This window comes from Hemiscyllium ocellatum, unplaced genomic scaffold (genome assembly GCF_020745735.1).
Source record: "Hemiscyllium ocellatum isolate sHemOce1 unplaced genomic scaffold, sHemOce1.pat.X.cur. scaffold_898_pat_ctg1, whole genome shotgun sequence".
Lineage (NCBI taxonomy): Eukaryota > Metazoa > Chordata > Chondrichthyes > Orectolobiformes > Hemiscylliidae > Hemiscyllium > Hemiscyllium ocellatum.
In genome coordinates this window covers 4331-23352 of record NW_026869293.1, presented here as the reverse complement: position 1 = coordinate 23352, position 19022 = coordinate 4331, and the positions used below count along the sequence as shown (strand labels likewise).

The window sequence follows — 19022 nt, the reverse complement described above, 5'->3', positions numbered from 1 at the left end:
TTGCCCCTTGAACTGAGTGGCTTGCTGGCGACACAGAGCTATGTAGACTCACTCTCTCTCTCTCTCTTCATCTCTTTCTCTCTGTGGATCTGTGTTTGCAGTGAGTGCATGGGAAAACATGTAATTGCCCATTCCCCCCACAGCAGTAGAAGGAAATGCGTTCGCGTGGTCCGGCTCGCTCAGTCTGTGGGGCATGAGACTCTTAATCTCAGGGTCGTGGGTTCGAGCCCCGCGATGGGCGCCCTTTTTAAAACACACACACACATTCCCGAACAACAGCTCTCTCCCATTTGTCCGCGCCCTGATCTTTCACTGCTCTGAGTCAATCAGGAGGCTCAATACTCTCGGGTTCCTGGTGAAGGGCTTTTGCCCGAAACGTCGATTCTCCTGCTCCTCGGACGCTGCCTGACCTGCTGTGCTTTTCCAGCATCACACTCATCCATTCTGATCTCCAGCATCTGCAGTCCTCACTTTCTCCTCATTTCTCCCTGCAGTCTGATGGAGTGCAGCGACACACAGACTCTCTCTCTCTCTCTGCAGCCGCTCGCTTCACTGAGAGCTCCATTACCCAGTGCTGCTGCCTTTCCCATCGACACTGGGGGAGGTTCAGAACCGTACACACAGAGGCTGCACTCACTCACAAATAGTAACCTGCGTCTCTGTAAAAAGCGAGGATGAATCCCCAGCAGCAGGTGCCTTGGGGGGTGGGTTGGGGGTCAGTTTTATCACAAGTTCACACTCCAGTTCGTTTATGAGTTGACAAAAAATTTAAACCCACACAATCTGGAGTGAGACAAAAACCGTCAGTTCAAAGACAAGCTACAGCTTAAATCAGCACCTGAGACCGCTCGGCCAGCCTGACGCATACTAACCCCACCCCATTTCGTGCTTAATCTTCACATGAAGGCTCAGTGCAGTCAGTGTCTGCACACACCTCTCTGTTCACACAGACTTCTATCAAACTCTCTCACTCACCCACATTCCAGCCTGTTGCTTAGTCACCGTAACCCCGCCCCCCCCCCCCCACCTTGTGTACAAATGTAATCAAAAAATGATGCTTTATTCCCACCTCTGGACTGGAGGACCCGTCTCGCCAATCAAATCTTGCAGCGGGGGTCCGGGAGACTTGAGCAATGTGCTTTTCACAGCCCGGCCACGAGGGGTCCCTACACTATTACATTGAACTGGGACCCACTCTTTCTCTCTCTCTCTCACACACACACACACACACACACACACACAGCGTCTCTCACACACACACAGTCTCACACACACACACACACACACAGTCTCACACACACAGTCACCAGATTTGACCTGGTCACAGTGAATCACAGGGGTGACTCCAAGCCAGAAATGACATGTATAAAGATCAGGCATTTGCGAAGTTTCCATGGTGTAGTGGTTGTCATGTTCGCCTCCTCCGTGTACAGTTCCCAATTCGGTCCTGGATGCTGTCATCGTGCTTTATCTTATGTTTTTCCCCTCCTTCATGGAAGTGGGCCAAATCTCACAGCCCCATCCCCTCTTCCCTGATGAAGGGTTCATGTTCGAAATGTCGATTCTCCCACTCCTGGGATGCTGCCTGACCGCCTGTGCTTTTCCAGCACCACGCCTTTTGACTCTGATCTCCAGCATCTGCAGTCCTCACCTTCTCCCTGTGACATCAAGTGTCAGAAAGACATCTTGCAAAAAGAAACAGCACGTTGAGCTGCTGCAGGTATTTGTGGTGTGTCAGTGCAGTGTGTTTGATTGGAGCCAAACCTTCACAAGATAATGTTGTGTTTGGGCAGATTCACAGTTTGTAACAGACTGAGATCTGGTCAATCGTTTTTTTTTATTCAGAGAAAAGTTAATGGTAGACCTGGGATTTGTATCCAGGTCCCAGACAGGGGCAGCAGAGAGTCAGATAACTGCAAGTTCACAGAGAGTGGACTCCTGGAGAGCAGTTGCAGATGCTCTCTCCTGACCTTACAAGGGAATGGATGAGATTGGTGATGGCTCATGGGATGGGGGCATCGCCTGGTGCGGCCAGAGGGTGTTACCCGTCCCTAATTGCCCCTTGAACTGAGTGGCTTGCTGGCGACGCAGAGCTATGTAGACTCAGGCTCTGAGAGTCACTCTCTCTCTCTCTCTACATCTCTCTCTCTGTGGATCTGTGTGTTTGCAGTGAGAACATGGGATAAAGGTAATTGCCAATTCCCCCCACAGCAGTAAGAGAAACGACGGGAGGGACGCCCGGCTAGCTCAGTCGGTAGAGCATGGGACTCTTAATCTCAGGGTCGTGGGTTCGAGCCCCACGTTGGGCGGTGGACTCCGTTTTTAAAACACACACACACACTCTCTCCCATTTGGACGCGCCCTGATCTTTCACTGCTCTGAGTCAATCAGGAGGCTCAATACTCTCGGGTTCCTGGTGAAGGGCTTCTGCCTGAAACGTCGACTCTCCTGCTTCTCGGATGCTGCCTGACCTGCGGTGCTTTTCCAGCACCACACACTTCCACTCTGATCGCCACCATCTGCAGTCCTCACTTTCTCCGAATTGCTAGCTGCAGTCTGATGGAGTGCAGCGACACACAGACTCTCCCTCTCTCTGCAGCCGCTCGCTTCACTGAGAGCTCCATTACCCAGTGCTGCTGCCTTTACCATCGACACTGGGGGAGGGTCTGGGCCGTACACACCAGAGGCTGCACTCTCTCACAGACACAGACTGTAACCTGCGGCTCTGTAAACCCGCCTGGGGCAGGGGAAGCGAGTCTGACTCCCCAGCAGCAGGTGCCTTGGGGGGTGGGGGTGGGCTGGGGGTCAGTTTTATCACAAGCTCACACTCCAGTTCGTTTATGAGTTGACAAAAAAATTAAACGCACACATTCAGGAGTGAGACAAAAATCGCCAGTTCAAAGACAAGCTGCAGCTTTAATCAGCACTTGAGAACGCTCGGCCAGCCTGACACATACTAACCCCACCCCATTCCGTTGTCAATGTTCACACGAAGGCTCAGTCCAGTCAGTGTCTGCACACCCCTCTCTGTTCACACAGACTTCTATCAAACTCTCTCACTCACCCACATTCCAGCCTGTTACTTTGTCTGCCCCTCTCCGGTACAAATGTACACAAACAATGATGCTTTGTTCCCCCTCTGTCCTGAAGGACCCCGTCTCGCAAATCAAATCTTGCAGCAGGGCTCAGTGAGACTTGAGCAATATGCTTTTCACAGCCTGGCCACTAGGGGGGCCCTACACTATTACATTGAACTGGGCACCACACCTCTCTCACACACACACAGTCTCACACACACACACACAGAGTCTCACACACACACACACACACACAGTCTCATAACTATACCTCTGGTGCTGAAGTCTGACTGTAGGTGGCAGAAATGGTGGAGGATGATGCATTGTATTCAGAGATTGGTGAGGTGGAAGGTGCGGACAAAAGGGTTTCTATCCTTGTTGCAGTTGGAGAGGTGGGGTTCAAGGGCAGAGGTGCGGGAAATGGAGGAGTTGTACCGGAGGGTATTGTTGGCCTCCTGGGAGTGACAATTATGGTCCTTGAAGTAGGAGGTCATCTGGGATGTTCAGGAGTGGACTTGATTCTTCTGGGAGCAGATGCGGTGGAGGCAGAGAAATTGGGACTGATGGGTTGCAGTTCTACAGGAGGCGGGGTGGGAGTTGGTTGGTTTGAAGTGGATGCCCACTTTGAGTCAGTCACAGGATATGGAGATGGAGATGGAGAGGTCCAGGAAGTGGGAGGAAGGTGTCTGAGATAGGGGTATTTGGAAGCAATGGCTTTTGAATGGCTTTTGATACAGACAGACTCTAACCTCACACCTTCAATGCATTGTCTCAGCTGAGAATTCACCTTTATATGTATATAAAACCTTGCTATCTCAAGAATGAGAGTTCAAACAAGTTCTGGGATTTACATATTACTGACCCGAAACCTGCAACCCTTTCTGAATGATGAAAGACTTAACACCAATCTAAGTTTGTTCAATGTATTCTTTCAGTTGCATGACACTGTGATCTTTTGCTATAAATTCTGTGTCTTATGATCCTGCTCCACAGCTCCCTGATGAAGGAGCAGAACTCAACAGCCATTGCTTGCAAATAAACCTGTTGGACTATACCCTGGTGTTGTGAGATTTTTAACTCTATCTTGTGAAGGCACAGCTACAAACACACTGCACTGACAAACCATAAATACCTGCAGCAGCTAAACCTGCTGTTTCAATTTGCTAAATGTCTTTCTGACACTTGATGGCACAGTACAGACCTCACTGGGTATGGAGGACAAAAGCACTCGTCAAAGCATCTGGCCGGAAGTGAAATGATCTATCTATCTGCTCAAAAGAGGAAAGTCTACCTCTTTCACAACTGATGTCAGGAGGTGTGTCCCAGCTCTTGCTCAGAGATTTGACCTGTTCACAGTGAATCACAGGGGTGACTCCAAGTCGGAAGGGGTATGTACGAAGCTGAAGCACTGGTGAAGATTCCTCGCGGTTATCACGTTTGCCGCACGCGCGACAGGTCCCCGATTTGATCCTGGGTGGGAACATCGCGTTTTATCTTAAGTGTTTCCCCTCCTTCATGGACCTGGGCCAAATCTCACAGCCCCAACCCCCCTCATTCCTGATGAAGGGTTCATGTTCGAAATGTCGATTCTCCCACTCCTGGGATGCTGCCTGACCGCCTGTGCTTTTCCAGCACCACGCCTTTTGACTCTGATCTCCAGCATCTGCAGTCCTCACTTTCTCCCTGTGTCATCAAGGGGCCGAAAGACATCTTGCAAATAGAAACAGCAGGTTGAGCTGCTGCAGGTATTTGTGGTTTGTCAGTGAAATGTGTTTGATTGGAGAAACTCCTTCACAAGATAAGGCCGTGTTTGGGCAGGTTCACAGGTTGTACCAGACTGAGATCTGGTCAATCGTTATTTTATTCAGAGAAAAGCTAATGGTAGATCTGGGATTTGTATCCAGGTCCCAGACAAGGGCAGCAGAGAGTCAGATAACTGCAAGTTCACAGAGAGTGGACTCCTGGAGAGCAGTTGCGGATGCTCTCTCCTGACCTTACAAGGGAATGGATGAGGTTGATGATGGTTCATGAGATGGGGGGTCGCCTGGTGCGGCCAGAGGGTGTTACCCGTCCCTAATTGCCCCTTGAACTGAGTGGCTTGCTAGCGACACAGAGCTATGTAGACTCAAGCTCTGAAAGTCACTCTCTCTCTCTGCATCTCTTTCTCTCTGTGGATCTGTGTTTGCAGTGAGTACATGGGAAAAAAGGTAATTGCCAATTCCCCCCACAGCAGTAGGAGGAAAGGTGTTGGCGTGGCGCGACCAACGGTTGGCGTGGCCCGGCTAGCTCAGTCGGTAGAGCCTGACACTCTTAATCTCAGGGTCGTGGTTTCGAGCCCCACGTTGGGCGGTGTGCTCCGCTTTTAACACACACACACTCTCTCCCATTTGGACGCGCCCTGATCTTTCACTGCTCTGAGTCAATCAGGAGGCTCAATACTCTCGGGTTCCTGGTGAAGGGCTTTTGCCCGAAACGTCGATTCTCCTGCTCCTCGGACGCTGCCTGACCTGCTGTGCTTTTCCAGCATCACACTCATCCACTCTGATCTCCAGCATCTGCAGTCCTCACTTTCTCCTCCTTTCTCCCTGCAGTCTGATGGAGTGCAGCGACACACAGACTCTCTCTCTCTGCAGCCGCTCGTTTCACTGAGAGCTCCATTACCCAGTGCTGCTGCCTTTCCCATCGACACTGGGGGAGGGTCAGAACCGTACACACAGAGGCTGCACTCACTCACAGACACAGACTGTAACCTGTGGCTCTGTAAACCCGCCTGGGGCAGGGGAAGCGAGTCTGACTTCCCAGCAGCTGGTGCCTTGGGGGGTGGGGGTGGGTTGGGGGTCAGTTTTATCACAAGCTCACACTCCAATTCGTTTCTGAGTTTACAAAAAATTAAACGCACACAATCAGGAGTGAGACTCAAACCGTCAGTTCAAAGACAAACAGCAGCTTAAATCAGCACCTGAGACCGCTCGGCCAGCCTGACACATACTAACCCCCCATTTCGTGCTCAATGTTCACGAAAGCTCAGTCCAGTCAGTGTCTGCACACACCTCTCTGTTCACACAGACTTCTATCAAACTCTCTCACTCACCCACATTCCAGCCTGTTGCTTTGTCAGCACCCCCCCCCCCCATCAGTGCACAAATGAACACAAACAATGATGCTTTATTCCCACCTCTGGACTGAAGGACCCCGTCTCGCCAATCAGGGGTCCAGGAGACTTGAGCAATGTGCTTTTTGCAGCCAGGCCACCAAGGGGGCCCTCAACTATTACATTGAACTGGGCATCACACTTCAACTCTCTTTCTCTCTCTCACACACACAGTCTCACACACACACACAGTCTCATTCACACACACAGTTTCTCTCTCACACACACAGTCTCTCACACACAGTCTCATATACACACAGTCTCACAGACACAGTCTCACACACAAACACACAGTCTCATATACACACACACAGTCTCATACACACACACACACACACACACACACAGTCTTATATACACACACAGTTACACACACAGTCCACACAGACACTAAGGGGGTTTCTCACTCACTCAGCGCTGCCTTTGCACACCTCCCACCGGCTCATGTTGCTGTCCATTCCCATTTAACCAGCTCCTCAGCGAGAACCCCTCCACCATCCCCCACCAGCATGGACTAAATGGGCAGAATGATCTTCTGAATGAATGCCAAAAGAAGCTGCGTCCCCATTGGGGAGTTCAAACAGCTCATTTGGAGGAGGGTCGAGTTGGATGACAGGATGGGAAAGACACTTTGTTCAAGTCTCCAGGAGCCCTGCTTATATGGAAAATAAAGAGCATGAAATCATGGGAAAGGGTTAAAGTATGTGGAAGTGGAGGAATGTGTCTGAGATGGTCCACGTGACCCTGAGGCCAGGGTGCAAGGTGTTGGTGAAAAGCACAACAGGTCAGGTGGCATCTGAGGAGCAGGTGAGTCAACATTTCAAGCATTAGCTCTTCATCAGGAATGTAGGGCCCATGGGGTCAGAGAGATAAATGGGAGGGGGAGTGAGGCTTGGGGGAGTAAGGTAGCTGAGAATGCGATAGGTAGATGAAGTGGTAGGTGATGGTGTTAGGCCGGAGCAGTATGTGGAGCAGATAGGTGGGAAGGAAGATGGACATATAGGACAGTTCAAGAGGGCGGTGCCGAATGGAGGGTTGGATCTGGGATTAGGTGGGTGGGAGGGGAGATTTGAAAACTGTTGAAATTGACATTGATTGTGTGTGGTCAGAGCGTCCCAAGGCAGAAGATGAAGCGTTCTTCCTGCAGTCGTTGGGTGGCTGGGATTTAGCAGTGGAGAAGGGCCAGGACTTGCATGTCATTGGCGGAGTGGGAGCGTAGTTGAAGTGGTTGGCCACAGGAAGGCGCAGTTATTTAGTGTGTGTGTCCCACAGATGCTCTCTGGGACATGCCACAAGTTGACATCCTGTCTCCCCAATGTAGAGGAGACCACATCGAGAGCAATGGACACAGCAGATGAGGTGTTTGGATGTGCAGGAAAATCTCTATCAGATGTGGAAGGATCCTTAAAGCCCTTGGATGGAGATGAGTGGGGAGTTGTAGGTGCAGATTCTACACCTCTTGAAGTGGCAAGGGAAGGTGCCGGGAGTAGTGGATGGGTTGATGGGGGGCGTAGACCTAACAAGGAAAGGAATGCTTGGTGCAGAGTGCTGAAAAAGGTAAAGAGGGAACTATATCTCTGGTGGTGAAGTCTGACTGTAGTTGATGGAAATGGTGGAGGATGATGCATTGTATTCAGAGATTGGTGAGGTGGAAGGTGAGGACAAGGGAGTTTCTATCCTTGTTGCAGTTGGAGAGGTGGGGTTCAAGGGCAGAGGTGCGGGCAGTGGAGAAGTTGCACTGAAGGACATCATTGACCTCCTGGGAGGGAAAATTATGGTCCTTGAAGTAAGAGGTCATCTGAAATGTTCTGGAGTGGAATTGATTCTTCTGGGAGCAGATGCGGTGGAGGCAGAGAAATTGGGACTGATGGATTGCACTTTTACAGGAGGCGGGGTGGGAGTTGGTTGGTTTGAAGTGGATGCCCGCTTTGTGTAAGTCACAGGATATGGAGATGGAGAGGTCCAGGAAGTGGAGGAAGGTATCTGAGATAGGGGTATTTGGAAGCAATGGCTTTTGAATGGTTTTTGTTACAGACAGACTCTAACTTCACACCTTCAATGCATTGTCTGAGCTGAAAATTCATCTTTATATGTATATAAAACCTTGCTATGTCGAGAATGTGAGTTCAAAGAAGTTCTGGGATTTACATATTACTGACCCGAAACCTGCAACCCTTTCTCAATGATGAAAGACTTAACAACAATCTAGGTGTGTTCAATATATTTTTTCAGTTGCATGACACTGTGATCTTTTGCTATAAATTCTGTGTCTTATGATCCTGCTCCACAGCGCCCTGATGAAGGAGCAGAACTCAACAGCCATTGCTTGCAAATAAACCTGTTGGACTACATCCTGGTGTTGTGAGATTTTTAACTCTACCTTGTGAAGGCACAGCTACAACCACACTGCACTGACAAACCATAAATACCTGCAGCAGCTAAACCTGCTGTTTCAATTTGCTAAATGTCTTTCTGACACTTGATGACACAGCACAGACCTCACTGGGTATGGAGGTCAAAAGCACTCGTCAAAGCATCTGGCAGGAAGTGAAATGCTCCATCTATCTGCCCAAAAGAGGAAAGTCTACCTCTTTCACAAGTGATGTCAGGAGGTGTGTCCCAGCTCTTGCTCAGAGATTTGACCTGTTCACAGTGAATCACAGGGGTGACTCCAAGCCAGAAATGACATGTACAAAGGTCAGGCACTTGTGAAGCTTCCATGGTGTAGTGGTTGTCACGTTCGCCTCCTCCGTGTACGGTTCTCAATTCGATCCTGGATGCTGTCAACGTGCTTTATCTTATGTTTTTCCCCTCCTTCATGGAAGTGGGCCAAATCTCACAGAGTGACTTGCTGGCGACACAGAGTTGTGTAGACTCAGGCTCTGAGAGTCACTCTCTCTCTCTACATCTCTCTCTCTGTGGATCTGTGTGTTTGCAGTGAGTACATGGGAAAAAGGTAATTGCCAATTCCCCCCACAGCAGTAGAAGGCCATGCATTCGCGTAGCCCGGCTAGCTCAGTCGGTAGAGCATGAGACTCTTAATCTCAGGGTCGTGGGTTCGAGCCCCACGTTGGGCGATGGGCTCCCCTTTTAAAACACACACACATTCCCGAACAACAGCTCTCTCCCATTTGGACGCGCCCTGATCTTTCACTGCTCTGAGTCAATCAGGAGGCTCAATACTCTCGGGTTCCTGGTGAAGGGCTTTTGCCCGAAACCCCGATTCTCCTGCTCCTCGGACGCTGCCTGACCTGCTGTGCTTTTCCAGCATCACACTCATCCACTCTGATCTCCAGCATCTGCAGTCCTCACTGGTTGGTGAGGTGGGGTTCAAGGGCAGAGGTCCTGGAAATGGAGGAGTTGTACCGGAGGGTATTGTTGACCTCCTGGGAGTGACTTAACACCAATCTAGGTTTGTTCAATATATTCTTTCAGTTGCATGACACTGTGATCTTTTGCTATAAATTCTGTGTCTTACGATCCTGCTCCACAGCTCCCTGATGAAGGAGCAGAACTCAACAGCCATTGCTTGCAAATAAACCTGTTGGACAATACCCTGGTGTTGTGAGATTTTTAACTCTATCTTGTGAAGGCACAGCTACAAACACACTGCACTGACAAACCATGAATACCTGCAGCAGCTAAACCTGCTGTTTCAATTTGCTAAATGTCTTTCTGACACAGTCCAGACCTCACTGGGTATGGAGGACAATTGCAGTCGTCAAAGCAGCTGGCCGGAAGTGAAATGCTCCGTCTATCTGCTCAAAAGAGAATGTCTACCTCTTTCACAACTGATGTCAGGAGGTGTGTCACAGCTCTTTCTGAGATTTGACCTGTTCACAGTGACTCACAGGGATGCCTCCAAGCCGAAAAGGGCACGTATGAAGCGGCAGTGCTTGTGAAGTTTCTGTTGTTTCCTGGTTATCACATCCGCCTCCGATGCATACTATCCCCGGTTCAATCCTGGGTGCATTCGTTGCGCTTTCTCTCATGGTGCTGGGCCCAGTCTCACAGCCCCAACTCAAAACGAAGTGCTGATGCTCGAAAAGTCGATTCTCCCACTCCTCGGATACTGCTGTGCTTTTCCAGCACCAACGCCTTTTGACTCTGATCTCCAGCATCTGCAGTCCTCACTTTCTTCCTGTGACATCAAGTGGCAGAAAGACATTTTGCAAATATAAACAGCAGGTTGAGCTGCTGCAGGTATTTGTGGTTTGTCAGTGCAGTGTGTTTGATTGGAGCTACGCCTTCACAAGATAGGGCTGTGTTTGGTCAATCATTTTTTTTGTTCAGAGAAAAGCTGATGGCAGACCTGGGATTTGTATCCAGGTCCCAGACAGGGGCAGCAGAGAGTCAGTTAATTGCAAGTTCACAGAGAGTGGCCTCCTGGAGGGCAGCTGTGGATGATCTCTCCTGACCTTACAAGGGAATGGATGAGGTTGGTGATGGTTCATGAGATGGGGGCGTCGCCTGGTGAAGCCAGAAACTGTTACCGTGTTCCTAATTGTCCCTTGAACTGAGTGACTTGCTGGCATGTAGACTCAGACTCTGAGAGTCACTCCCTTTCTCTCTGTGGATTTGTGAGTTTGTAGTGAATATATGGGAAAAAGGTAATTCCCCCGACAGCAGGAGTGACCGAGGCCGGGGCGAGGCCCGGCCAGCTCAGTCGGTCGAGCATGAGACTCTTAATCGCAGGTTCGAGCCCCACTTTGGGCGATATGCACCCATCTTCAAACACACACACAACGTTCTGCACAACAGCTCTCTCCCATTTGGACGCGCCCTGATCTTTCACTGCTCTGAGTCAATCAGGAGGCCCAATCCTCTCGGATTCCTGGTGAATTCGTCTGCCCGAAATGTCGACTCCCCTGCTCCTCGGGTGCTGCCTGACCTGCTGTGCTTTTCCAGCACACTTTCACTCTGACCTCCAGCATCTGCCGTCCTCACTTTCTCCTTAATTGTCCCTGCAGTCTAATGGAGTGCAGCGACACACAGGCTCTCTCCCTCTCTCTCTCTGCAGCCGCTTGGTTCACTGAGAGCTCCATTCCCCAGTGCTGCTGCCTTTCCCATCGACACTGGGGTGGGTCTGGGCCGTACACACAGAAACTGCACACACTCACAGACACAAACAGTAACCTGCGGCTCTGTAAACCCCGCCTGGGGTAGGGGAAGCTAGTCTGACTCCCCAGCAGCAGGTGCCTTGGGGTGGGGGTGGGTGCCAATTTTAACACGAGGTCACACTCCAGTTCGTTTATGAGTTTACAAAAAGTTAAACCCGCACAATCAGGAGTGAGGCTCAAACTGCCAGTTCAAAGACAAGCCGCAACTGAAATCAGCACCTGAGTCTCCTCTGCCAGCCTGACACATACTAACCCCCGATTCCGTTCTCAATGTTCACACGAAGACTCAGCCCATTCAGTGTCTGTACACATCCCTCTGTTCACAGACTTCTATCAAACTCTCTCTCTCTCACACACACACACACACAGACACACACACACATTACAACCTGTTGCTTTGTCAGCCCCCTTTGGTACAAAGATGCACAAACAATGATGCTTTATTCTCCCACCATACTGAACGACCAGAACTCGCCACTCAAATCTTGCAGCAGTGCGCCTGGAGACCTGAGCAAAGTGCCTTTCACATCCAGGCCACTAGGGGGCCCCTAGGCGCTCACATTGAACTGGCCGCCACACAGTCATCCGCACACACACACACACTCACCCACACGCACAGACACAGAGACACAGTTACACACAGAGTCACACCTACACACACAGTCACACAGACACTAAGGGAGTTTCTCACTCACTCAGCGCTGCCTTTGCACTCCTCCCACGGGCTCATTTTGTTTACCCATCCCCTCAGCGAGAACCCTTCCTCCTCCCCATCCTCCCCCAGCACGGACTAAATGGGCAGAATGGTCTCCTCTAGGAATACCAGAAGAAGCTGTCCTCCCATTGAGGAGTTCAAACACCTCAGTTGGAGGAGGGTCTGGTTGGAGGAGAGGATGGGAAAGACACTTTGTTCAATTCTCCAAGAGCTCTGCCGTTATGGGAAATAAAGAGCATGAAAGCATGGGAAGGGTTAAACCATGAAGATCACTGGCGATCTGTTGCAAGGGATCTGTGGAATGTAGGATGGAATAATAATAGTGGACAGCTCTTACACTAATTAGCAGAATAAGGTTGCGGCAGAAAGTACACTATGACGAGTTGAGATAACATAGTTACTAAAGTTAGTCTCCCTGTTAAGTATCACTACGACAAGATTGGGGCCATAAATATTTGGGACATGACATTAAATATCTAATTAATAGTGGGTCGAGTCAGCCTGCTTGAGACTATTGACAATATATATCTAATCATAGCATGAGGAAAATATTAAGTAGACCTGGAATGAGAGATCGTTGTTACGAAAGCTGACACTAAATGTCTAACCGTGACATTAGAATAACATAAGAGATCATGGAAACTACCTGCCCCCCACCCCGCCCATTTATCTCACTACCCCCTTGGCTCACAGCCTCATTCCTAATGGAGATAGCTGGGACAGCTTTCACCGTCTCTCTCTCGCCTCCTGAGCACCTTTGAGGATGAAGAACCTCTTGATGTTCTCTTGTACAGATTCCCACCAGTCCACTGGTGACTCAAAGAGGGGCTTCACGGTTCTCCAACTGCGTAGTCCCTCTTGAACTCCTCAATGTTTCAACAGCTTTGTGTTCAGCTTCCACATTCCCTTACCAGCCCGCTGCTCATCCTGTAGGTGAGAGTCGGCCAGCAGGAGGCAGTGGTCAGAGAAGAACACTGGCTTGACGACGGTGGATCTGACCGAGAGCGTTTGGGGCACAAACAGGTAATCTATCCTTAAGTGGATAGACCCATCTGCCCATGACCAGGTGTATCCACGCTGCGCTCCCTCTGCAGGGGTGCTGAAGACGCCGTGCAGCTTGGCATCTTTTACCGTGTCCATCAGGGCTCTGGACGTGGCGTCCAGTTTACTGTCTCCCCCGCCGGATCGTCCATCTGTGTCAATGATTCAGTTGAAGTCTCCGGCCAGAGTGACCGGCCTGGACGTAGCCAGCAACAGTGGAAGCTGCTGCAGGACGGCCAACCGTTCACTCTTACCCACTGGGGCGTACACATTAATCGGTCTCAGGGGAGCATTCCTGTACATGACGTCAGTGACGACGAGGCGCCCGTCCACCACCTCCTTAACCTCGGAGATGGTGAAGTTGCCTCCTCGCAACAGGATATCATTACCCCCCGACCAAACTAAAGGCCATGGGCACACAAGCTCTTTTATTAATTTCAAAAATATACTTTATTCATAAAATACTTTGATGATCTATACAACTGGACAAGCCATACATATGTAAACATTCCATTTCTTTGCATACCGAAACAGAGTAATCATTCCTCTTTACAGGTCTGTGCGATTACATGTTTTAGCTGAGGTGTCAGCAGAGCCCAAATGACTGCATGGGCCCCCTGTTCTTCCTTAGGCAGGCAGATGTTACACGGTGGTCTTTCCCCACCGCGCCTTGGCAGCAGCTGCCCCAAGCTTCAGAGCGGCCCTCAACACGTAGTCCTGGACCTTGGAATGTGCCAGTCTGCAACACTCAGTCAGGGTGTTTGGGTATTTGGTTCGGGGGGAATGGGGCATGCGCCAAGTCTTGGGAGGAGCGTATCAGCAAAATGAGGCAGAAATCGGGCAGATGGAAGCCTCTCCATCACGGGAAAAAAACCTGGTCTCAGATTCTATGGACTACCTAAAGTACACAAACCAGACATCCCACTCAGACCCATAGTATCACTACCAGGGACACCATTACACAAACTGGCTAAAGAGCTACAACAGAAACTGAAACACCTGATCAGCGGATCCAGACACTCTTTACAGTCAACACAAGAATTCCTGGACATCATCAGAAATATACACATAGACAAGGAAGAAACCATGGTCTCATTTGATGTAATGGCACTGTTCACTTCTATTGACAAAACCCTAGCCAGAGAAACAATATCCAAACTGCTGGACATACATAACAGACAACAGGACGCTGAACCTATTAACAAAGAAGGCACACTTAAACTACTGGACCTATGTCTCACAACACACTTCACATTCAACAACCAGATATATGAACAAATCAACGGAACACCCATGGGCTCACCGAGCTCCGGACTCATAGCAGAAGCAGTAATGCAAAGGTTAGAAACAACAGTTCTAACGCAATTACAACCCAAACTCTGGGTCAGATACGTGGACGACACTTTTGTAATCATTAAAAACACAGAAATAGAGAACACACACCGGATCATCAACGCCACACTCACAGGAATCCGATTCACGAGAGAGGAAGAAAAGGACAACCAGCTACCATTCCTAGACGTGATGGTACAAAGAACACCGAATGGAGAATTCACCACGAAGGGAGATAGGGTTTTGTGATTTACATATGAAAGAAGTGAAACTATCATTTTCATTCTAACAGATGAGAGGTTTAACAAATAATCAAGGTATTTTTTAATATATAATTTAAGTTACATCACACTGTAAACTTTTGCTATAAATTCAGTGTCTTACAATTGTGTCCTCCACACCCGTCAGATGAAGGAGCAGCGCTCTGAAAGCTAATGCTTCCAATCTCACCGCTTGGACTATAACCTGGAGTTGTGTGATTTTTAACTTTGTATACTCCAGTCCACCACCGGCACCTCCAAATGAGGAAAAGGATGTTTTTTATACAGAAGCGATGTTGGCGGGGAGGAGTAAATGAGAGAGAGAGAGACCAAAGAGAATGAGAAGAGAAAGAGAGAATTTATGTGGAGTCAGCTGACCAAAGAGGAAGTTGAACGGTGTTCAAAGTTTAAAGATGGGAAAAAGTGAGGACTGCAGATACTGGAGATCATAGTCGAGAGTGTGGTGCTGGAAAAGCACAGAAAGTCAGGCAGCATCCGAGGATCAGGAGAATGCAGTTTCAGGCAAAAGCCTTTCATCAGGAATGAGGATTGTGAGCCAACGGGGTGGAGAGATAAATGGGAGGGGGAGTGGGTCTGGGGGAAACGCAGCTGAAAGTCTGACTTGGAGATGGAAGTGGGGCTGAAATTTGTCAGATGACCCATGAACCACAGGGTGTCCCCAGCCGGACGTTGACATGAACAAGGAGGCAGCTAGCGTACAGTTCCTATAGTGTAGTGGTTATCACGTTCGCCTCACACGCGGAAGGTCCCCAGTTCGATCCTGGGTGGGAACATTATGCTGCGGTACTTTATCTTCCTTTCGGGAAAAAGGCCCGCACTCACATGTTCCCCCATCCGAAGCTGAGAATTGATTCCTGGGGACAGCGTCAGTGAGAGGTCAGTGGAAATTTTGGAGTGGGTCAGAGAGCTGTTGGAGAGAAGGTGTGTGTTTCTAAAGACGTCAGTCTCCCAACATGGATCTTGGAGCCACATCCCAGAGATCCAGGCTCTCTCTCACTGTCAGAGAGATGGAGGACTGGATAGCAGAGTCCTGAGTGTGGTGCTGGAAAAGCACAGCAGGTCAGTCAGCAGCAGGAGCAGGAGAATCGAAGTGTCAGGCAGACGGCCTCCATCAGAAATCAGGCAGTGAGCCGAGGGGGTGTAGAAATCAATGGAAGGGGGAGGGGGGGGGAATGGAGATGAAAGTGCGATATGTCGAAAATAAAGTACCGCAGCACAATTCTCCCATCCAGAATCGAATTGGGGACTTTTCGCGTGTGAAGCAAACATGACAACCACTACACTATGGAAACTAAACACTTAGAAGGTCCTTGCACATGTCTGTTTCCGCTTGGGGACTGCCTGCGATTTATGGGTCATCTATCCAATTTCAGCCCCACTTCCATCTCCAAGTCAGACTTTCAGCTACGTTTCCCCCAGACCCACTCCCCCTCCAATTTATCTCTCCACTCCGTTGGCTCACAATCCTCATTCCTGATGGAAGGCTTTTGCCTGAAACTCCATTCTCCTGCTCCTCGGATGCTGCCTGACCGTCTGTGCTTTTCCAGCACCACAGTCTCGAATATGATCTCCAGCATCTGCAGTCCTCACCTTCTCCCTGTGACATCAAGGGGCCGAAAGACATCTTGCAAATAGAAACAGCAGGTTGAGCTGCTGCAGGTATTTGTGGTTTGTCAGTGCAGTGTGTTTGATTGGAGCTACGCCTTCACAAGATAAGGCCGTGTTTGGACAGGTTCACAGGTTGTACCAGACTGAGATCTGGTCAATCGTTTTTTAATTCAGAGTAAAGCTAATGGTAGATCTGGGATTTGTATCCAGGTCCCAGACAGGGGCAGCAGGGAGTCAGATAACTGCAAGTTCACAGAGAGTGGACTCTTGGAGAGCAGTTGTGGATGTTCTCTCCTGACCTTACAATGGAAAGGATGGGGTTGGTGATTGCTCATGAGATGGGGGCGTCGCCTGGTGAGGCCAGAGGGTGTTACCCGTCCCTAATTGCCCCTTGAACTGTGTGGCTTGCTGGCGACACAGAGTTATGTAGACTCAAGCTCTGAGAGTCTCTCTCTCTACATCTCTCTCTCTGTGGCTTGCTGGCGACACAGAGTTATGTAGACTCAGGCTCTGAGAGTCACTCTCTCTACATCTCTCTCCATGGGATAAAAGTAATTGCCAATTCCCCCCACAGCAGTAGGGGGGACGGCGCTCGTGTGGCCCGGCTAGCTCAGTCGGTTGAGCATGCGACTCTTAATCTCTGGCTCGTGGGTTCGGGTCCCACGTTAGGCGATGGGCTTCCGCTTTTGAAACACACACACATTCCCGAACAACAAATCTCTCCCATTTGTACGCGCCCGGATCTTTCACTGCTCTGAGTCAATCAGGAGGCTCAATACTCTCGGGTTCCTGGTGAAGGGCTTTTGCCCGAAACGTCGATTCTCCTGCTCCTCGGACGCTGCCTGACCTGCTGTGCTTTTCCAGCACCACACACTTCCCTCTGATCTCCAGCATCTGCAGTCCTCACTTTCTCCTAATTTCTCCCTGCAGTCTGATGGAGTGCAGCGACACACAGACTCTCTCTCTCTGCAGCCGCTCGCTTCACTGAGAGCTCCATTACCCAGTGCTGCTGCCTTTCCCAGCGACACTGCGGGAGGATGAGGGCTGCACTCACTCACAGACACAAACTGTAAACTGCGGCGCTGTAAACCCGCCTGGGGCAGGGGAAGCGAGTCTGACTCCCCAGCAGCAGGTACCTTGGGGGTTGGGGGAGGGTATCAATTTTATCACAAGCTCACACTCCAGTTCGTTTATGAGGTTAGAAAAAAAAATAAACGCACACAATCAAGAGAGAGACAAAAACCGCCAGTTCAAAGACAAGCTGCAGCTTAAATCAGCACTTGAGACCGCTCGGCCAGCCTGACACATACTAACCCCACCCCATTCCGTGCTCAATCTTCACACGAAGACTGAGTCCAGTCAGTGTCTGCACACACCTCTCCGTTCACACAGACTTCTATCAAACTCTCTCACTCACCCACATTCCAGCCTGTTGTTTTGTCAGCCCCCACACCCCCCACCCTCCCTTGAGTACAAATACACACAAACAATGATGCTTTATTCCCACCTCTGGACTGAAGGACCCCGTCTCGCCAATCAAATCTTGCAGCCGGGCTCAGTGAGACTTGAGCAATGTGCTTTTCACAGCCCGGCCACTAGTGGGGGGGGGGGGCTACACTATTACTTTGAACTGGGCACCACACTTCATCTCTCTCTCTCTCTCTCTCTCTCTCTCACACACACACACACACACACCACACACACACACACACACACACACACACACAGTCGCCTCACACACACACAGTCTCATAACTATGTCTCTGGTGGTGAAGTCTGACTGTAGGTGACAGAAATGGTGGAGGATGATGCATTGTATTCAGAGATTTGTGAGGTGGAAGGTGAGCACAAGGGGGTTTCTATCCTTGTTGCGGTTGGAGAGTTGGGGTTCAAGGGCAGAGGTGTAGGAAGTGGAGCAGTTGTACTGGAGGGCATCGTTGAACTCCTCGGAGGGAAAATTATGGTCCTTGAAGTAAGAGGTCATCAGGAATGTTCAGGAGTGGACTTGATTCTTCTGGGAGCCGATGCGGTGGAGGCAGAGAAATTGGGACTGATGGGTTGCAGTTTTACAGGAGGCGTGGTGGGAGTTGGTGGGTTTGAAGTGGATACCCACTTTGTGTCAGTCACAGGATATGGAGATGGAGAGGTCCAGGAAGTGGAGGAAGGTGTCTGAGATAGGGGTATTTGGAAGCAATGACTTTTGACACAGACAGACTCTAATCTCACACCTTCAATGCATTGTCTGAGCTGAGAATTCACCTTTATATGTGTGTGTGTGTGTATATATATATATATATATATATAAAAACCTTGTTATCTCGAGAATGTGATTTCAAAGAAGTTCTGGGATTTACATATTACTGACCCGAAACCTGCAACCCTCTCTGAATGATGAAAGACTTAATACCAATCTAAGTTTGATCAATATATTCTTTCAGTTGCATGACACTGTGAAACAGCTAAACCTGCAAATTCAATTTGCTAAACGTCTTTCTGACACTTGATGGCACAGCACAGATCTCACTGGGTATGGAGGTCAAAAGCACTCGTCAAAGCATCTGGCCGGAAGTGAAATGCTCCATCTATCTGCCCAAAAGAGAAAGTCTACCTGTTTCACAACTGATGTCAGGAAGTGTGTCCCAGCTCTTGCTCAGAGATTTGACCTGGTCACAGTGAATCACAGGGGTGACTCCAAGC

At 49.7% G+C, this 19022-nt stretch overlaps 4 non-coding genes across 4 annotated transcripts; all 4 read left to right on the top strand.

The window, feature by feature from the left end:
• The first annotated feature begins 2236 nt into the window (after nucleotides 1-2236).
• trnak-cuu (transfer RNA lysine (anticodon CUU)) lies at nucleotides 2237-2309 on the top strand. Its single transcript has one exon. It is a non-coding gene; the product is annotated as a tRNA-Lys (tRNA).
• Nucleotides 2310-5353: 3044 nt separating this feature from the next.
• trnak-cuu (transfer RNA lysine (anticodon CUU)) lies at nucleotides 5354-5426 on the top strand. The gene has a single exon. It is a non-coding gene; the product is annotated as a tRNA-Lys (tRNA).
• Nucleotides 5427-9232: 3806 nt separating this feature from the next.
• On the top strand, nucleotides 9233-9305 carry trnak-cuu (transfer RNA lysine (anticodon CUU)). Its single transcript has one exon. It is a non-coding gene; the product is annotated as a tRNA-Lys (tRNA).
• A 6112-nt stretch (nucleotides 9306-15417) lies between these two features.
• trnav-cac (transfer RNA valine (anticodon CAC)) lies at nucleotides 15418-15490 on the top strand. The gene has a single exon. It is a non-coding gene; the product is annotated as a tRNA-Val (tRNA).
• The last annotated feature ends 3532 nt before the right edge of the window (nucleotides 15491-19022 follow it).